Here is an 8,358-nt window from a genome sequence, read left to right as displayed (position 1 = left end):
ATATAAGTGTCAGTTGAATATAACTCAAGGGTAAATTAGTGGTGAACCAGTCAAGTGTCAGCTGAATATCAAACAAATGTTGGTTGATATCAGTCAAGAGTTAGTTGAATATCAGTCAGGGTTAGGTGGTGATTTAGTCAAGTGAGTCAAAATTGAATATTAGTCAAGTGTCAGTTAAATATCACTCTAGTCCCAGTAGAATACCAGTCATGTAAAATGTCTGTGATACATCAGTCAAATTGGTCAGACTGCTGATGCTATATCACTCAAGTGTCAATTGAATATGACTTAAATGTTGGTGGTACACTCTATATCTGTTAAGTTTCTGCAGTATATCGGTTGAGTCAGCTGACCCAGTGTAAGTGGCATATCAATATCGCTTAAGTCTCAGTTGAATATCAGTCACATGTCAGCAGTATCTCACTTAACTGTCAGGGGTATATTGCTCAAGTATGGGTGAAGTCTCAGTGAGGTATTTAAGAACTAATGACATAATATTATCAGTCTATATCAACTGCCTTTTGAGAGATGGTCAACCAGCTATCAGTCTATTGACTGATATAATATTTATTGACCAACTATCAATCAACACAACCAACACACAGAACAGCACTACCCATGGTAAACATAATCCAGGCACAAATATCCAAAGCTGGTGCTCTTACTCACCTCCCTGTCATTTAAATCATTCAGTTCATCTTTTCCCTTGTTTGTGTTGTGCCTCGTCCACTCAGCTATTCTACCTGAAAAAAAAGTAGATGCATTTTCAGTTAAAACAGAGAAAAGGTCTACATTTTAAATTTGAAAGAGCTATGTCTGAAGCAATATCCCAGTGCCAGTTAAATACCAGTCAAATTGGTCAGGTGACTGCTGTGTTGGTGCTCATATCACTCTAGTGTGAATTGAATGTGACTTTTGTATTGGTGGTACAGTGTATATCTGTCAAGTGTCTGCAGTAAATCAGTCAAAAGTCAGTTGATCTAGAGTCGGTTGCACAGTGTTTAAGTGTTGTTTTGATATCAGTCAAGTGTCAGTGGTATCTCACTCAACTCTCAAGGGTATATCACTCATGTATGGACCAAGTCTCGGTGAGGTATTAAGGAACTAACAACTGTATCAGTCTATATCAACTGCCTTTTGAGAGATACTCGACCAGCTAACAAATTGACTGATATATGGACTGATTGTCAACCAACACATTGAACAACACTAGCCATGGTATGCATGATCAAACCATTGTACATTTAACAGATATCTAAAGGTGGTACATGTACTCTTACTCACCTGTCCATCCTAAATCATTCAGTTCATCTTTACCCTTGTTCATGTTGTGCCTCATCCACTCACGTATTCTACCTGTGGAAATATCAACAGGATTTTCAGTTACAATTGAGAAGAGGTTTACATTTTAAGTTTGAAATAGTTATGTCTCTGAAGATGGGGTCAAATGTCACTGCTATATTAATCAAGTCCCTCAAGACTTTTGATTTTCATTGGAGGACAGTGAGGCATGTTAGCTTTTTTGTTTGTATAAAAGTAGTCAGTTGTTTCTAATATATCTGTCAAGTGCAATTGAATACAGGTCAATTGTTTCAGAGTTCAAGTGTCAGTGGATGGTACATGCATATTGGTCAATTATTTGGTGGAATACCACTGAAATGATGGTGGTACAGTGGGAGATCCAGACCTTGAGCTAAGGGGGGGGGGGGGGGGGATCAACTGTTGGTAGTTTATCAATCAAGTGTTTCTCCAAAATTGGTCAAGCGCAAGTAGTCTATTGGTTAATTGTCGGTTAATATCTGTCAACTGTTGCTGGTATATCACTCAAGTAACAATCAACTATGTACATGTATTACTACTAAAATAATTAATACACTGATATACTGACTACCTATCAACCAACACACAGAACAACGCTTAATGCATGGTAAACGTGATCTAGGCATTGTGACAAAATATTATCCAAAGCTGGTAAACTCACTCACGTGCTGGTCTTTATATCATTCAGTCAATATTGTCCCTTGTTCAAGCTCTGTGCCTTGCCTACTCAGCAATTCTACCTGAAAAAAAGTTAACAGGATTTTAAGTAAAAATGGAGGAAGTTTACATTTTAAATTTGAAATAGTTATGTCTCTGAAGCAGGGGTAAAATAGCACTGGTATGTCAATGAAGTCCCTCAAGACTTTTGGAGAACTGGGAGCCATGTTATTTGTCAAGTGTCAAATGAACAATCATCAAGTGTTGGTGATGTTTTGGTGGTGGTGGTATCTGATGGTAGAATGCCAGTCAAGTGCTGGTATTATATCATTCAGACTAGTGTGTGTCATATAAGTTGTGTCAGCTGATTATAGGTCTGGTGTTTGTTTAACGTCCTTCAAGTGTCAGTGGAAAAGTGGCCAAGTTTTTGAGGAATTTTCGTGAGGCATCAGTTGAGCATCCAGAGGTGTTGGTTTAATGTAAGACAAATGTTGGTTCAATACTAGTCAAGTGTTTATTATTGCCGTGTTTTCACAAGAGATGTTTACTACAGTCACTGCTTACCGAGGTTTAGTAATTTAACCACAGTTATTAAAGAAGCTGTTTGCACAGAACTAATTAAGACAGCATCCATCCTTTTATACTCATCGAGGAGAAGACTCTGGGGACAAGGTTCAAGTACTCTGTACAACTCTATCCAGATTCGTATCATATCCAGATATGGGAGTGCTTCCGGATATAAGCTTTTTTTACCACAATTTCAGCTCTGCTTAGTCATGTTGCAAAAACACGAGCCTACCCAGATTTGAGGGGAAACATTTTACAATAACTGTCTAATTTCTTGCATGCTGATTGGCTCATTTTTGTCATCAATAAGAGCAGACTGATAAAATTTTAATTTATGTAAGCTTTCAAGTTCAACTTTCAGCTGTCAAACTGTCATCTTTTTAGCCAATGAGATTCTATGGACTTTTCTAAGTAGCCAATCAAAAAGCGAGAAAAGCTATTGACATTGTTCACGTCATTTTGAATAAAATACACTTATCTTTGTTTACGGCAAGTTTATGGTGTCTTTTCCCCTGATTTATTCCTAGCATTTGACCACTTTTGGGTCTTGTTATTGTAAAAAACAAATTGACGTCAGTTTTTTGCAACACACAAAAACTAGTTACAATACAATATTTTACAGTTCACACGTCTTACATCGATTGCATTGTTTAGAACATCTTAAAGAAACGAAAATTAACTCATTACAGTACTGAATTAAGACAAAACTGCACTGAAGAAAATTATTATAGCTGTTGGTTGCTGCTGTATGACTGGTACATCTTTTTACATACATATAACTACTCCCTTTTTATAAAACAAGAATTCAAGGAAGAGCACAAATCTCAATTTGCCATTGCAATAAAACTTTACTTTGAAATTCCTTTAAGATTGGTTTCTTCTCAAAGTATTTGCATGCGCAAATATATTGTTTGAGTAAAATTACGAATAAGTGTAGTCTACGTCTTGGGTAATCAGTTAATTGCTGAAGAGCGGGTATAGCATTGAAGGTTATTTGTTTATTGGAGAGGCTAATATCAGTGGTATTTACATAGTTAAAACATATTAATGCTTCAGAGTAAAAGGACTGTGTCACAATGCAGTCTAAAAACGTATGTTCTATAGAGTCTGGATTAGGACAGAAAAAACATGTTTTATCATTGGTTAATCAAAATTTGAAGAGTTCTTTTTTGGTTACTAGAATTCTATGTAAGAGCTTGAATGAGAACTGCCTTAGTTTGTTATCTCTTGTTGAATGATATATAAATGAAAATTTGTTTTTCCATTCTGTACATTCGTCGGCAAAGTTGATTTTCCAGATTTTGATGCCGGTTGGCTCCACTGTGGAGTTCTTGTTAAGCGTTTTATAATAATGTTTGAAGCGCATGTTTGCTAGGTCTACGGGTGTACTTTCAGGAAACAAGGATACTCTAGTTGAATATAGTAGCTGTTCACATGAAGGTACTTCAGATGACCTGGCTTTCTTTTTCAAATCAGAAGAGACGGCAGCCATGAGTTGAAAGTAATGGAGATTTGTTTTTATACTAAACTTGTTCTGAAATTCCCTGAAAGTTAAGAAATTCACATCAGCATTTAGGATATCTTGAATAAAAAAGATTTTCTTGTTAAACCAGGATTTCCAAAATAGCATCTTTTTCTTGATGGTTATCGCTTCATTATTCCAGAGCAGGAAGTTGCCATATGGGAATATTTTAGTCTTGTTCTTGAACTCTTGAAAGTACTGTAAAAGCTCCCAATAGAAGGTAGGTAAATTTTTGTTTATACAGTCAGCATTATAGCTACATTTGAGAAGGAACTGTAACCCATCTCTCCTCTTATTGATGATAAGTTTTGGCATAACATTGTCAAAGTTTACTGCGGAACCACTCGCCCGCGGCTCATGGTTCCCCAGCCACTTTGACAATGTTATGACCCAATTTATCATCAATGAGATGACAGATGTACAAAAAAACTGACGTCATTTTGTTAATTTGACCGAAAAACATTCACAATCCTTTCCGAAGTCAAACAGTATAGGACTTTTAGACTATTTTAAAGTATTTGAACAAGTTCAAAGTGAATGACAATTGATAACATTTTTCATAGTCAGTGATAGTGGATGACAGTTTTGCGGTCAAACGGGAGCGTGAGTTTCAACTATATCATCAACTACATATCATGTGCTGTTTGACAATGGAATCGTTTGATTGGAACCATACTTAACTATGAGAAAATTGGGCAATAATTCAATATACTATAATTATTTGGCTTGGATAAACTTATATGGCTGAATCATGTTACACTACAAAACTCTCTACTACAACCTCTTATTTCTATTTGAGTTTCAACCGATAATTCCAAAATACATTTAACTCGCTCGTTTTGTAACGATTGCAGGTAAGTAAAACCAAAGGTAACTTTCAGTGCGTTTTTTTGTCCGCCTCTTTGTCAAAATGTACAGTGAAACTTATTTTTTAAACAGTGAAAACAAAAACAGACACCTCATTTCTTTTTTGCCATCCAAGACCAAACTCATCTCCATGAAGGGGGCACATAGTAAGGGATTCTCCCGCCTCATCAAACAAATCAGCTCTATAGGGGCAAAGTTTCCATTCCACTTCAACACCCGCAATATGGTTTATAACAGCTACTCGCATGATCAGAAACGTCTTTTGAGCAGGTCTTTAATAGTTAAATTAATAAATGCTGTCTGGTGTCTGAGCCGACCAGATATATCACACTCTTTCTTGGAATGCCCTCCAAAAGAGCATTCAAAAGAAATCATAGCAATCGTAATGTGATCGGATTCTGGGTGAAATTTGAGGCATGAAATTTGATACAAAACTGCAAGATGTTACCAGTGACGTCCTCTGTCGTGCAATTCATCATTCCAGCTTGTGCTTTATTACCAGTAAAACAACAATGCAAAAACTGTGCCGCTGATTTCCATTGGATGGAAAAGAAATAAGTAATGTAAGAAAAAAACTTCTTTTCACTGTTTCAACAAAAGACGTGACCAGACAGTTAAACAAGTCGTTGGAGTATTAAAATTCTCCCCAGGGTAGTCACTCAATAATCAATAATATTCGATAATAATCAATAAAACTTAGTCAATGATATCAAAAATCAATAATAGGATTCGTTGTGAGTTATCGATAATTATCGATTTTACACTAAGCGCTATCGATTTATTGAGTTTAGCTTATCTTATTACAATTTATCGAAACAAAACCAACAAAAGATATAAACAAGCTCACAAAAACCACCAATAACAACCTCCTTAAATGATTATCAATAAAATTTGCTACAACTTTTTTAAGTCTCATAAGAAAAGATACTTCAAGACTGAATGATAAAAATTCAATGCACAGAGAACAGTAATGATATTTACTATCATCCTGTTCATACAGTTGAATCCTGATTAAGAAGAATTGGTTTGAAATCTCGGGTAGTTCAAGAAATGAGGGGTAAAATTAATGTTGGACTGGGTTGAAGGAAAAGATTTTTGGTTCTTAGAATTGGAAAACTGTGAGTATCATCTGAATAGACGGGTCATCTGTAGACCTGACTGCCTGCCCTATTTAACTCTCTAGTTAATTCAGGTACTCAGGCCCATAACTTTATTAACATATAACTTTGTAAAATATTTCTGTGAGACTAAGGGAAATAAAGCTTCTTGTTGTTGTTGTTGTTGCAATTGTCGGCAGCCACTCACTCAAGTGTCAGCAGAGTTCAAGTATCAGTGATAGAGTGTTTCAGTGTCAATGGTACATGCATATTGGTCAAGTATTTAGTGGAATACCACTCAAATGATGATGGTATATCACTCAAGGGCCAGTTGTATGCTGGTCAAACCTTTGTATTTCATGGTATATACATAGATCAAGGGTGAAATGAATATTGAACAAGTGTCCCTGGTGTATCTTTTAAACTCAACTCACAGTTGAATGCCCCTCAAGTGTTGGTGATATAACAGACAAATGTGTGTACTATATGAGTCTCGTGTCTTTGAATATCTGTCAAGAGTCAGTGATATATCTTTAAAGAGTTAATGCTATATCAGCCAAGTGTTGGTAATATACATTATCAGTAAAGTGTTGCTTGAGAATTGGTCAAGTGTAAAGTAGTCTACTGGTTTAGTGTTAGCTCAATATCTGTCAAATTGCTGGTATATCACACAAGTATAAGTTGAATATTAGTCACGGGTCAGTGAAATATCCCTCAATGGTAGGTGGTGAACTTGTAAAGACTGTCAAATGAATATCAGTCATTTGTCAGTTGAATATCAGACCTGGGTCAGTTGAGTAACACTCAATAGTAAGCAGTGAAGTAGTCAAACGTCAGTTCAATATCAGTCAAGTGCCAGTTGAATATCAGTCATTGGTCAACTGAATATCAGTCATGGGTCAGTTGAATATCAGTCATTTGTCAGATGAACATCAGCCACTGTCAGTTAGATAGATAGATAAACTTTTTGTTAAAACGATGAGTATTAAAGCTACATGAGGTTGTGGGGTCGTTTGCAATTAACTAATCGCTAAGTAACTAAAAACTAAAAACTAGGGGTATTTACAGAAAAAAACGTTTGAACTTAAGTCAGCAATATATACAATAAGAGATTGTTAGCATAAGTTTTTAAGTATATACAAAGTCATCTTTTCTAAAATTACAAGTGGATGCAGACGTTATCTTAAAGCTGAATTCATTAAAATTAACTAGAGATTTAAGCTTTAGCCTGAGGTCACGATATGGAACATTTTTTTGTCAGGGCACTATGGTTGTTGGTCACTGCATTCCACAGGACTGAGCCTCTGAACGCGACAGAGTCTTCCATGTAACGTGTGTTGAAGTGGGGAACAATTAACGAAGCACAGGTCCAGGTTGAATCATTTGTGGCCCATTTCTTAGAAATCAGATCGATTAATGTGACAGGTAACCTATCATGAAAAGCTTTATGAAAACAGATAAAAATGGCTGATTTATAATAAATAGACAGAGTGGGCCATTGGGCCCGTTGTAGGACATCAACAGAAGCCATGTCTTTCAGCAAGTTAAAAATAAGCCTCGCAACCCTGCAGTGAAGTCTTTCCAGGGACTGAAATAAGTTGGAGTTGCAGCAAGATCCCCATAGTATAAGACCATAGGTCACTGAAGGCAAAATGACCTTAAAATAGAGATCCTGACGAACGTTCCTAGGGAGAAATCTCGAGTTCTTAAGTAATCCTAGTTTTTTAGCAAATGATTTTTTGAGTTCCAGCATATGCGGAGTCCAGGTCAGTTTCTCATCAACGGTCATTCCCAGTAATCGTGATTTCGATACCCATTCAATTGTAGAGTTTCCAATGAAGATCGGGGGAATATTAGCCGGGAGATTTCTTCTAGAGATTAGCATGGCCTCACTTTTACTTGGGTGGGGTGTTAATCTGTTAATGAGGCACCACTCGTTTAATTCACGGAGGGCAGAATTTAACTGGGCAATACTTTTTTCTGCCGTGTCACTCATGCAGTAAACCGTTGTGTCATCGGCAAACATATAGACGGATCCGGAAGACACAGAGGACGGAAGATCGTTCGTGAAAAGAGTGAAAAGTGTTGGCCCCAAAACAGACCCTTGAGAAATTCCGAAAGAGATCGGTATCATCTCTGAAGTTGCTCCATTAACAGCTGTAAATTGCTGTCTTTCCTTTAAGTAACTTTTAAGCCAGTCCAGGAGTAGTCCTGATATGCCAAAGTCCTTTTCCAACTTCATTTCGAGAATGGTGTGCGACACACTGTCGAATGCCTTTTTAAAATCTATAAAGGCAACTGCTACCACTAAGCCTGCGTCTACAGCTT

The 8,358-nt window shown here is 36.6% G+C and overlaps 1 long non-coding RNA gene across 4 annotated transcripts in view; it reads right to left on the bottom strand.

The window, feature by feature from the left end:
* Nucleotides 1-8,358, bottom strand: part of LOC149101455 (uncharacterized) — a 49,781-nt gene that overhangs the window by 15,391 nt on the left and 26,032 nt on the right. The window contains exons 7-9 of one of the 4 annotated variants that reach the window (XR_016203060.1): nt 1,982-2,060; nt 1,285-1,356; nt 670-743 (exon numbers count right to left, since the gene is read on the bottom strand). This is a non-coding gene — a long non-coding RNA (uncharacterized LOC149101455). Of the gene's footprint in view, nt 1-669; nt 744-1,284; nt 1,357-1,981; nt 2,061-8,358 lie in introns of those variants that run through there. The other 3 variants (XR_016203061.1, XR_016203063.1, XR_016203062.1) reach the window with 3 other exon arrangements.

Source organism: Orbicella faveolata, unplaced genomic scaffold (assembly GCF_042242905.1).
Source record: "Orbicella faveolata isolate gen_17 unplaced genomic scaffold, um_ofav_v1 contig_4, whole genome shotgun sequence".
Lineage (NCBI taxonomy): Eukaryota > Metazoa > Cnidaria > Anthozoa > Scleractinia > Merulinidae > Orbicella > Orbicella faveolata.
This window is presented reverse-complemented; position numbering and strand designations above follow the sequence as displayed.